This window comes from Triticum dicoccoides, chromosome 3A (genome assembly GCF_002162155.2).
Source record: "Triticum dicoccoides isolate Atlit2015 ecotype Zavitan chromosome 3A, WEW_v2.0, whole genome shotgun sequence".
NCBI classification, from domain to species: domain Eukaryota; kingdom Viridiplantae; phylum Streptophyta; class Magnoliopsida; order Poales; family Poaceae; genus Triticum; species Triticum dicoccoides.
In genome coordinates, this window is record NC_041384.1 from 529,421,422 (window position 1) to 529,430,908 (window position 9,487).

Here is a 9,487-nt window from a genome sequence, read left to right on the forward strand (position 1 = left end):
CATGTGATATCCCATTGTCACCACAGATAAGCACATGCAAGACATACATCAAGGGTTCTCAAATCCTTAAAGACTCAATCCGATAAGATAACTTCAAAGGGAAAATTCAATTCATCATAAGAGAGTAGAGGGGGAGAAACATCATAAGATCCAACTATAATAGCAAAGCTCGTGATACATCAAGATCGTACCACCTCAAGAACACAAGAGAGAGAGAGAGATCAAACACATAGCTACTAAGACATACCCTCAGCCCCGAGGGTGAACTACACCCTCCTCGTCATGGAGAGCACCGGGATGATGAAGATGGCCACTGGAGAGGGATTCCCCCCTCCGACAGGGTGCCGGAACGGGTCTAGATTGGTTTTCGGTGGCTACGGAGGCTTCTGGTGGCGGAACTCCCGATCTATTGTGATCTCTGATGTTTTTAGGATATATGGACATATATAGGCGAAAGAAGTCTGTCAGGGGAGCCACGAGGGGCCCACGAGGGTGGGGGCGCGCCCAGGGCAAGCGCGCCTCCCTACCTCGTGGCCACCTCGAAGCCTCCCTCACGTCTACTCCAAGTCTCCTGGATTGCTTCTGTTCCAAAAATAACTCTCCCAAAGGTTTCATTCCGTTTGGACTCCGTTTGATATTCCTTTTCTTTGAAACACTGAAATAGGCAAGAAAACAACAAATTGGGATGGGCCTCCAGTTAATAGGTTAGTCCCAAAAATAATATAAAAGTGTGTAATAAAGCCCACAAACATCCAAAATAGATAATATAATAGCATGGAACAATCAGAAATTATAGATATGTTGGAGACGTATCAGCATCCCCAAGCTTAATTCCTGCTCGTCCTCGAGTAGGTAAATGATAAAAACAGAATTTTTGATGTGGAATTCTACCTAACATATTTATCCATGTAATTCTCTTTATTGTGGCAAGAATATTCAGATCTGAAAGATTCAAGACAAAAGTTTAATATTCACATAAAAATAATAATACTTCAAGCATACTAACAAAGTAATCAGGTCTTCTCAAAATTACATGGCCAAAGAAAGCTATCCCTACAAAATCATATAGTCTGGCTATGCCCTATCTTCATCACACAAAAAATTTAAATCATGCACAACCCCGATGACAAGACAAGCAATTGTTTCATACTTTTGATGTTCTCAAACTTTTTCAATCTTCACGCAATACATGAGCGTGAGCCATGGACATAGCACTATGTTGGAATAGAATGGTGGTTGTGGAGAAGACAAAAAGGAGAAGATAGTCTCACATCAACTAGGCGTATCAATGGGCTATGGAGATGCCCATCAATAGATATCAATGTGAGTGAGTAGGGATTGCCATGCAACGGATGCACTAGAGCTATAAGTGTATGAAAACTCAAAAAGAAACTAAGTGGGTGTGCATCCAACTTGCTTGCTCACGAAGACCTAGGGAAATTTGAGGAAGCCCATCATTGGAATATACAAGCCAAGTTCTATAATGTAAAATTCCCACTAGTATATGAAAGTGACAACATAGGAGACTCTGTATCATGAAGATCATGGTGCTACTTTGAAGCACAAGTGTGGTAAAAGGATAGTAGCATTGCCCCTTCTCTCTTTTTCTCTCATTTTTTTTGTTTTGGGCCTTCTCCCTTTTTTATGGCCTCTTTTTTCTCCTTTTTTTTATTTTTCGTCCGGAGTCTTATCCCGACTTGTGGGGAATCATAGTCTCCATCATCCTTTCCTCACTGGGACAATGCTCTAATAATGATGATCATCAAACTTTTATTTACTTACAACTCAAGAATTACAACTCGATACTTAGAACAAGATATGACTCTATATGAATGCCTTCGGCGGTGTACCGGGATGTGCAATGACTCATGAGTGACATGTATGAAAGAATTATGAACGGTGGCTTTGCCACAAATACGATGTCAACTACATGATCATGCAAAGCAATATGACAATGATGAAGCGTGTCATAATAAACAGAATGGTGGAAAGTTGCATGGAAATATATCTCGGAATGGCTATGGAAATGCAATAATAGGTAGGTATGGTGGCTGTTTTGAGGAAGGTAAATGGCGGGTTTATGGTACCGCCGAAAGTTACGCGGCACAAGAGAGGCTAGCAATGGTGGAAGGGTGAGAGTGCGTATAATCCATGGACTCAACATTAGTCATAAAGAACTCACATACTTATTGCAAAAATCTATTAGTTATCGAAACGAAGTACTACGTGCATGCTCCTAGGGGATAGATTGGTAGGAAAAGACCATCGCTTGTCCCCGACCGCCACTGGTAAGGAAGACAATCAATAAATAAATCATGCTCGGACTTCATCACATAACGGTTCACCATATGTGCATGCTACGGGAATCACAAACTTTAACACAAGTATTTCTAAAATCCACAACTACTCAACTAGCATGACTCTAATATCACCATCTTCATATCTCAAAACAATCATCAAGTATCAAACTTCTCATAGTATTCAACGCACTTTATATGAAAGTTTTTATTATACCCATCTTGGATGCCCATCATATTAGGACTAGTTTCATAACCAAAGCAAATTACCATGATGTTATAAAGACTCTCAAAATAATATAAGTGAAGCACGATAGTTCATCTATTTCTTGAAAATAAAACCACCGCCATGCTCTAAAACGATATAAGTGAAGCACTAGAGCAAACGATAAACTACTCCACAAGATATAAGTGAAGATCAATGAGTAGTTGAATAATTATGCAACTATGTGAAGACTCTCTAACATTTAAGAATTTAAGATCTTGGTATTTTATTCAAATAGCAAGCAAAACAATATAAAATAAAATGACGCTCCAAGCAAAACACATATCATTTGGTGAGTAAAAATATAGCTCCAAGTAAAGTTACCGATGAACGAAGACGAAGGAGGGGATGCCTTCCGGGGCATCCCCAAGCTTAGGCTCTTGGTTGTCCTTGAATATTACCTTGGGGTGCCTTGGGCATCCCCAAGCTTAGGCTCTTGCCACTCCTTATTCCATAGTCCATCGAATCTTTACCCAAAACTTGAAAACTTCACAACACAAAACTTAACAGAAAACTCGTAAGCTCCGTTAGTATAAGAAAATAAATCACCACTTAGGTACTGTTGTGAACTCATTATTGGTGTAATATCTACTGTATTCCAACTTCTCTATGGTTCATACCCTCCGATACTACTCATAGATTCATCAAAATAAGCAAACAACACATAGAAAACAGAATCTGTCAAAAATAGAACAGTCTGTAGTAATCTGTATCAAACATATACTTCTGGAACCCCAAAAATTCTAAAATAAATTCCCGGACGTGAGGAATTTATCTATTAATCATCTGAAAAAATAATTAACTAAATAGAACTCTCCAATAAAAATGGCAGCAAATCTCGTGAGCGCTAAAGTTTCTGTTTTTTACAGCATGATCGCAAAGACTTTCCCCAAGTCTTCCCAAATGTTCTACTTGGCACAAACACTAATTAAAAGCATAAAAACTCAATCATCACAGAGTCTAGATGAATTATTTATTACTAAACAGGAACAAAAATAAAATTGGGTTGCCTCCCAACAAGCGTTATCGTTTAACGCCCCTAGCTAGGCATGATGATTTCAACGATGCTCACATAAAAGGTAAGAATTGAACATAAAGAGAGCATCATGAAGAATATTACTAGCACATTTAAGTCTAACCCACTTCCTATGCATAGGTATTTTGTGAGCAAGCAACTTGTGGGAACAAGAATCAACTTGGATAGGAAGGTAAAACAAGGATAACTTCAAGATTTTCAACACATAGAGAGGAAACTTGATATTATTGCAACTCCTACAAGCATATATTCCTCCCTCATAATAATTTTCAGTAGCATCATGAATGAATTAAACAATATAACTATCACAAAAGCATTCTTTTCATGATCTACAAGCATAGAAATTTTATTACTCTCCACATAAGCAAAATTCTTCTCGTCCGGAATAGTGGGAGTATCATAAGAAACTCGAATACTATAAATTGTTTCCACATTAAAGGAGTAATGTTCATAAAAAGGGTAATCATAATCATGACAAGTTTTATAAATATAATCATCACTACTTTTTATATCATAAGTGTCATCACAATAATCATCATAAGTAGCAACTTTGTTCTCATCATAATCGATTGAAACCTCTTCCAAGATAGTGGAATCATTACTAAATAAAGTCATGACCTCTACAAATCCACTTTCATGATTATCACAATAAGATTCAACATCCTACAAAATAGTGGGATCATTACTTCCTAAAGTTGACACTCTTCCAAACCCACTTTCATCAATATAATCATCATAAGTAGGAGGCATGCTATCATCATAACAAATTTGCATATCAAAACTTGGGAGGCTAGAAATATCATCTTCATTAAACATAGCATCCCCAAGCTTGGGACAGACATTAATTGCAGCAAATATATTCTCAAACATGTCATTCTTATCAAACATAGCATCCCCAAGCTTGGGCCTTTTCATATCATAAGCATAAATCACTCTCATCATTAATGGTATGGATAGCACCAATAGTTTAGCAATTATCATCATCACAATAAGTGATAGGGGCAACATAATTTGGGAGGGATACCTATTTACCTTTACTTCTCCGTCTTTTCTTTTTCTTCTTCACATTATGTGTGGGTTTAATCCTCTTTTCGGAGCTCCTTATTGATGAGATTGGTTGAATAGAAAGCTCCTCCTCGTTACCTGATCCATCATAAGAAATAATAGGAGGATATTGGGAAGCCGCTTCCCTTTCATTAGTATTCTCTTCATCCTCTATTTGTTTTCTTCTCTTTATTTAATTGGCAATATAAGGATTTTCAATGCAATTCACCGCACAATACATAATAATTTCTTCTAGATCAATATCGAGGAATTTCTCAAGGTTATATTCTGGAATATGCTTAGTTATACATCTGATTTCTTCATAACCCAAAAGCAAACTAAGTTCATTATGATGTGCAAGGGAAATCAAATCATCACAATTTTTGGACACGATACGATCATGGAACAATTTGCATTTGAGATTTAAATGACCATGTTCATGGCAAAGTTCACAAGTATGGTGAAGAAATTTTAAATTTTCAGCACAAACATCTAGCCTCTCTTGCAACCATTTAGTTTCCAAATACTTATGCCTCTTGCAAAATCTATTTTCCCTAATTGGTGTGTACTTGCAGGCTCTATATATTCCACAAAAGTTGACATGCTTAGAAGAGACATTTTCATCATGACTAGTGCAATCATCATTAGTACTATGGATATTCAAGGAGTTCATACTAACAACATTGCAAGCATGCTCATCATTCAAATATTTAGTGCCAAACATTTTAGAGACTTCTTCTTCTAGCATTTGAGCACAATTTTCCTTTCCATCATTCTGATGAAAGATATTAAAAAGATGAAGCGTATGAAGCAAACTCAATTCCATTTTTTTGTAGTTTTCTTTTATAAACTAAACTAGTGCTAAAACAAGAAACAAAAAGATTCGATTGCAAGATCTAAAGATATACCTTCAAGCACTCACCTCCCCGGCAACGGCGCCAGAAAAGAGCTTGATGTCTACTACACAACCTTCTTCTTGTAGACGTTGTTGGGCCTCCAAGTGCAGAGGTTTGTAGGACAATAGCAAATTTCCCTCAAGTGGATGACCTAAGGTTTGTCAATCTGTGGGAGGCGTAGGATGAAGATGGTCTCTCGCAAGCAACCCTGCAACCAAATAACAAAGAGTCTCTTGTGTCCCCAACACACCCAATACAATGGTAAATTGTATATGTGCACTAGTTCGGCGAAGAGATGGTGATATAAGTGCAATATGGATAGTAGATAATGGTGTAATCTAAAAATATAAAAACAGCAAGGTAACTAATGATAAAAGTGAGCACAAACGGTATTGCAATGCTAGGAAACAAGGCCTAGGGTTCATACTTTCACTAGTGCAAGTCCTCTCAACAATAATAACATAATTGGATCATATAACTATCCCTCAACATGCAACAAAGAGTCACTCCATAGTCACTAATAGCGGAGAACAAACAAAGAGATTATGGTAGGGTACGAAACCACCTCAAAGTTATCCTTTCTGATCGATCTATCATAGAGTTTGTACTAGAATAACACCTTAAGACACAAATAAACCAAAACCCTAATGTCACCTAGATACTCCAATGTCACCTCAAGTATCCGTGGGTATGATTATACGATATGCATCACACAATCTCAGATTCATCTATTCAACCAACACAAAGAACTTCGAAGAGTGCCCCAAAGTTTCTACCAGAGAGTCAAGACAAAAACGTGTGCCAACCCCTATGCATAAGTTCACGAGGTCACAGAACTCGCAAGTTGATCACCAAAACATACATCAAGTGGATCACGTGATATCCCATTGTCACCACAGATAAGCACATGCAAGACATACGTCAAGTGTTCTCAAATCCTTCAAGACTTAATCCAATTGGATAACTTCAAAGGGAAAACTCAATTCATCACAAGAGAGTAGAGGGGGAGAAAGATCATAAGATCCAACTATAATAGCAAAGCTCGCGATACATCAAGATCGTACCACCTCAAGAACACGAGAGAGAGAGAGAGAGATCGGACACATACCTACTGATACATACCCTCAGCCCCGAGGGTGAACTACTCCCTCATCATCATGGAGAGCACCGGGATGATGAAGATGGCCACCGGAGAAGGATTCTCCCCTCCGGCAGGGTGCCGAAATGGGTCTAGATTGGTTTTCGGTGGCTATAGAGGCTTCTGGCGGCGGAACTCCCGATCTATTGTGCTCTCTGATGTTTTTAGGGTATATGGACATATATAGGCGAAAGAAGTCGGTCAGGGGAGCCACGAGGGTGGGGGCACACCTAGGGGCCAGGCGCGCCTCCCTGCCTCGTGGCCACCTCGAAGCTTCCCTGACGTCTACTCCAAGTCTCCTAGATTGCTCCGTTCCAAAAATAACTCTCCCGAAGGTTTCATTCCGTTTGGACTCTGTTTGATATTCCTTTTCTTCGAAACACTGAAATAGGCAAGAAAACAACAATTTGGGTTGGGCCTCCAGTTAATAGGTTAGTCCCAAAAATAATATAAAAGTGTATAATAAAGCCCATAAAGATCCAAAGAAGATAATATAATAGCATGGAACAATAAAAAATTATAGATACGTTGGAGACATATCAGCAGTCAACAGAGCGGCTGACCAGGTCAAACCTGGCCAGTGGGTCCCACATGTGAGCGACTGTGGCACTAACAGTGGATTAATTTGACTAACATTACTAATTAGGGGTGTGGGCCCCGGGTGTCAGTGAGTGTTTAAGTTAATCTAATTACTTTTATTTACAAAAACGTTTTTAGACTAATTAACATAGAGGGGCCCACATGTTAGTGGCTGGGGGTGCCTAGTCAGCATATTGACTGGGTCAACCTAGTCAACGGGGCTTGCGGGGCCCACTGGCAGTGACCCCAGGGTGGCCTTAGGTGTGCCACGTCGACGGTGGCCGGCGGCTCAACACCGGCGACGCCAAACGTGGTGGAGGGCCTCGCCCCTCGTCGGAAAAGCGCTTACAACGCTGCTCGGCGCGCGGCTGGGTCCATTCGAATGGGCGTTCATCGCCGCGTCGGATGGTGGCAGTGGCCGGATCTAGGATGGCCGGAAACGGCACCGGCGAGGGGCGGAGGCGGCGGCGCGTACGGGTGGATGACGGAGACAGCAAAACAGCCTGCTATGGAGCAAATGAAGAGGCTGTGCAGGTTCCACGCGACGCGGTGAAGCTGCTGGGTGCACACCCGTGACCGGTCACCGAAGCCACGCCGACGACGAGCACGGGTGGCGGCAGTTCGGCCATGAAGAAGAACGATGATTGCGAGCGCGGGGAGAGAGCAAAAAGAGAGGGGCTCGATGCAGCGGCTTACGGTGCGGCTCACGGTAGCCCTTGGAGGTTTAGGAGCGCAACGGGTCGATGGAGTCAGCGATGGACGGAGCGGAGGAGCTCCGGCGATCCACGGTGGTCGCCGTCTCGATCCGGGCGATGTAGTGGCCTCCGGCTCGGACGCAAGGCCGGGGAAGAGGGAGAAGACGTTGATGGTGCTAGTGGACAGGTCAGGAGGACGGGACAACTCCGGTGGCCGCGGTGATGACGGAGGACGGCAGCGGGCGCACTCGGGTCAGAGAGAGGGGAGTGAGCGAGCGAGGAAGAGAGAAAGGGGAAATGGCGAGGCATCCAGGGGGAGTAGATGGGGGCGAGCTAGGGAAGGGGGATCCCGAGGCGTCGCCCTTATCCACCTCGACGTCGGTGAGCGGGTGCGGTGGAGCGCACTCGGTGCGCGCACCGGGTCGGTGGAATAGGAGGGAGGGGAGAGCGACCAGGGAGGGGCGTGGGCCGGCCTGGTGGGATGGGCCGAGGCCCAAGGGAAGGCCAGGGACTCTATTGGGCTAGGCCTGCACATTGTGCACTAAGGCCCAGCTAACAGTGGCCCTTTTCTTTTTCTTTAATTCTTTTCTGTTTTCATTTAACAGTAGCCTTTTGCATTTTCTTTTGCACTAATTATCTTTTGCAAAAATGTGCCACTGGTGAAAACAAATACTAGGGTCAGTGGTGCACTGCCACCATAAGCTTGGGATTTATTTGAATCCATTTGGAATTTTCATAATTGGAATAGCATTTTAAAATGCTGGAATGGTATTGTCTTAATTGCTATGGTCCATCTTGGCTTGGAGGTGATGTTGTTTTCCTTAACAATCATTTGTTATGGAATTTTGGCTAAAAGATGAACTATTTTGCAGCAACTTTTGTGCAACTTCAAAGTTCACTTGCAAATTGTATTTGATTCCAAAGTGGGATTTCAAATGATATTTGAGTCAAAGGTGATCAAGCACTGCTTAGCAAAGTGATTAGCTTCATCACAGAGGGTTACTGTAGCATGACACTGGGGGTGTTACAGGACACATATTTGAATTTTCAACCAATTTATATGCATTAGAGCATGTGCATGTATTTCAAATTTGAATTATGCACATAAATGCATTGAAAACTCAATTAATGCATAAAAATGTCCAAACAAACCCCCAAAAATCCCAAAAATTGACACAACACTCATGTCGTTCTATGTTGACATGAGAAAATTTTTGAAAGCAATAAGAGGCAATGGATATTGTTTCGTCCCCAAAGGTGGGATGTTCCCTATTTAAACCATCAGGCTTGTTGTGAGAAGCTCTGGTCTGTGAGAAGCATATCCCCAAACCTGCCCCAAATGGGACAAAAAATTTACTACGGAATGTTGATGCCGCTCCATGATAGCATGTCAAGTTTCATGAATTTCAGACGAGCTTTGGATTTACTGGTAGGGTGTTTGAAATTCATTCTCATTTCTTGCATGGGACCTAAGCATGCAACCAATAGCACAAATTTGAATTTTCAACCAATTTATATGCATTAGAGCATGTGCGTG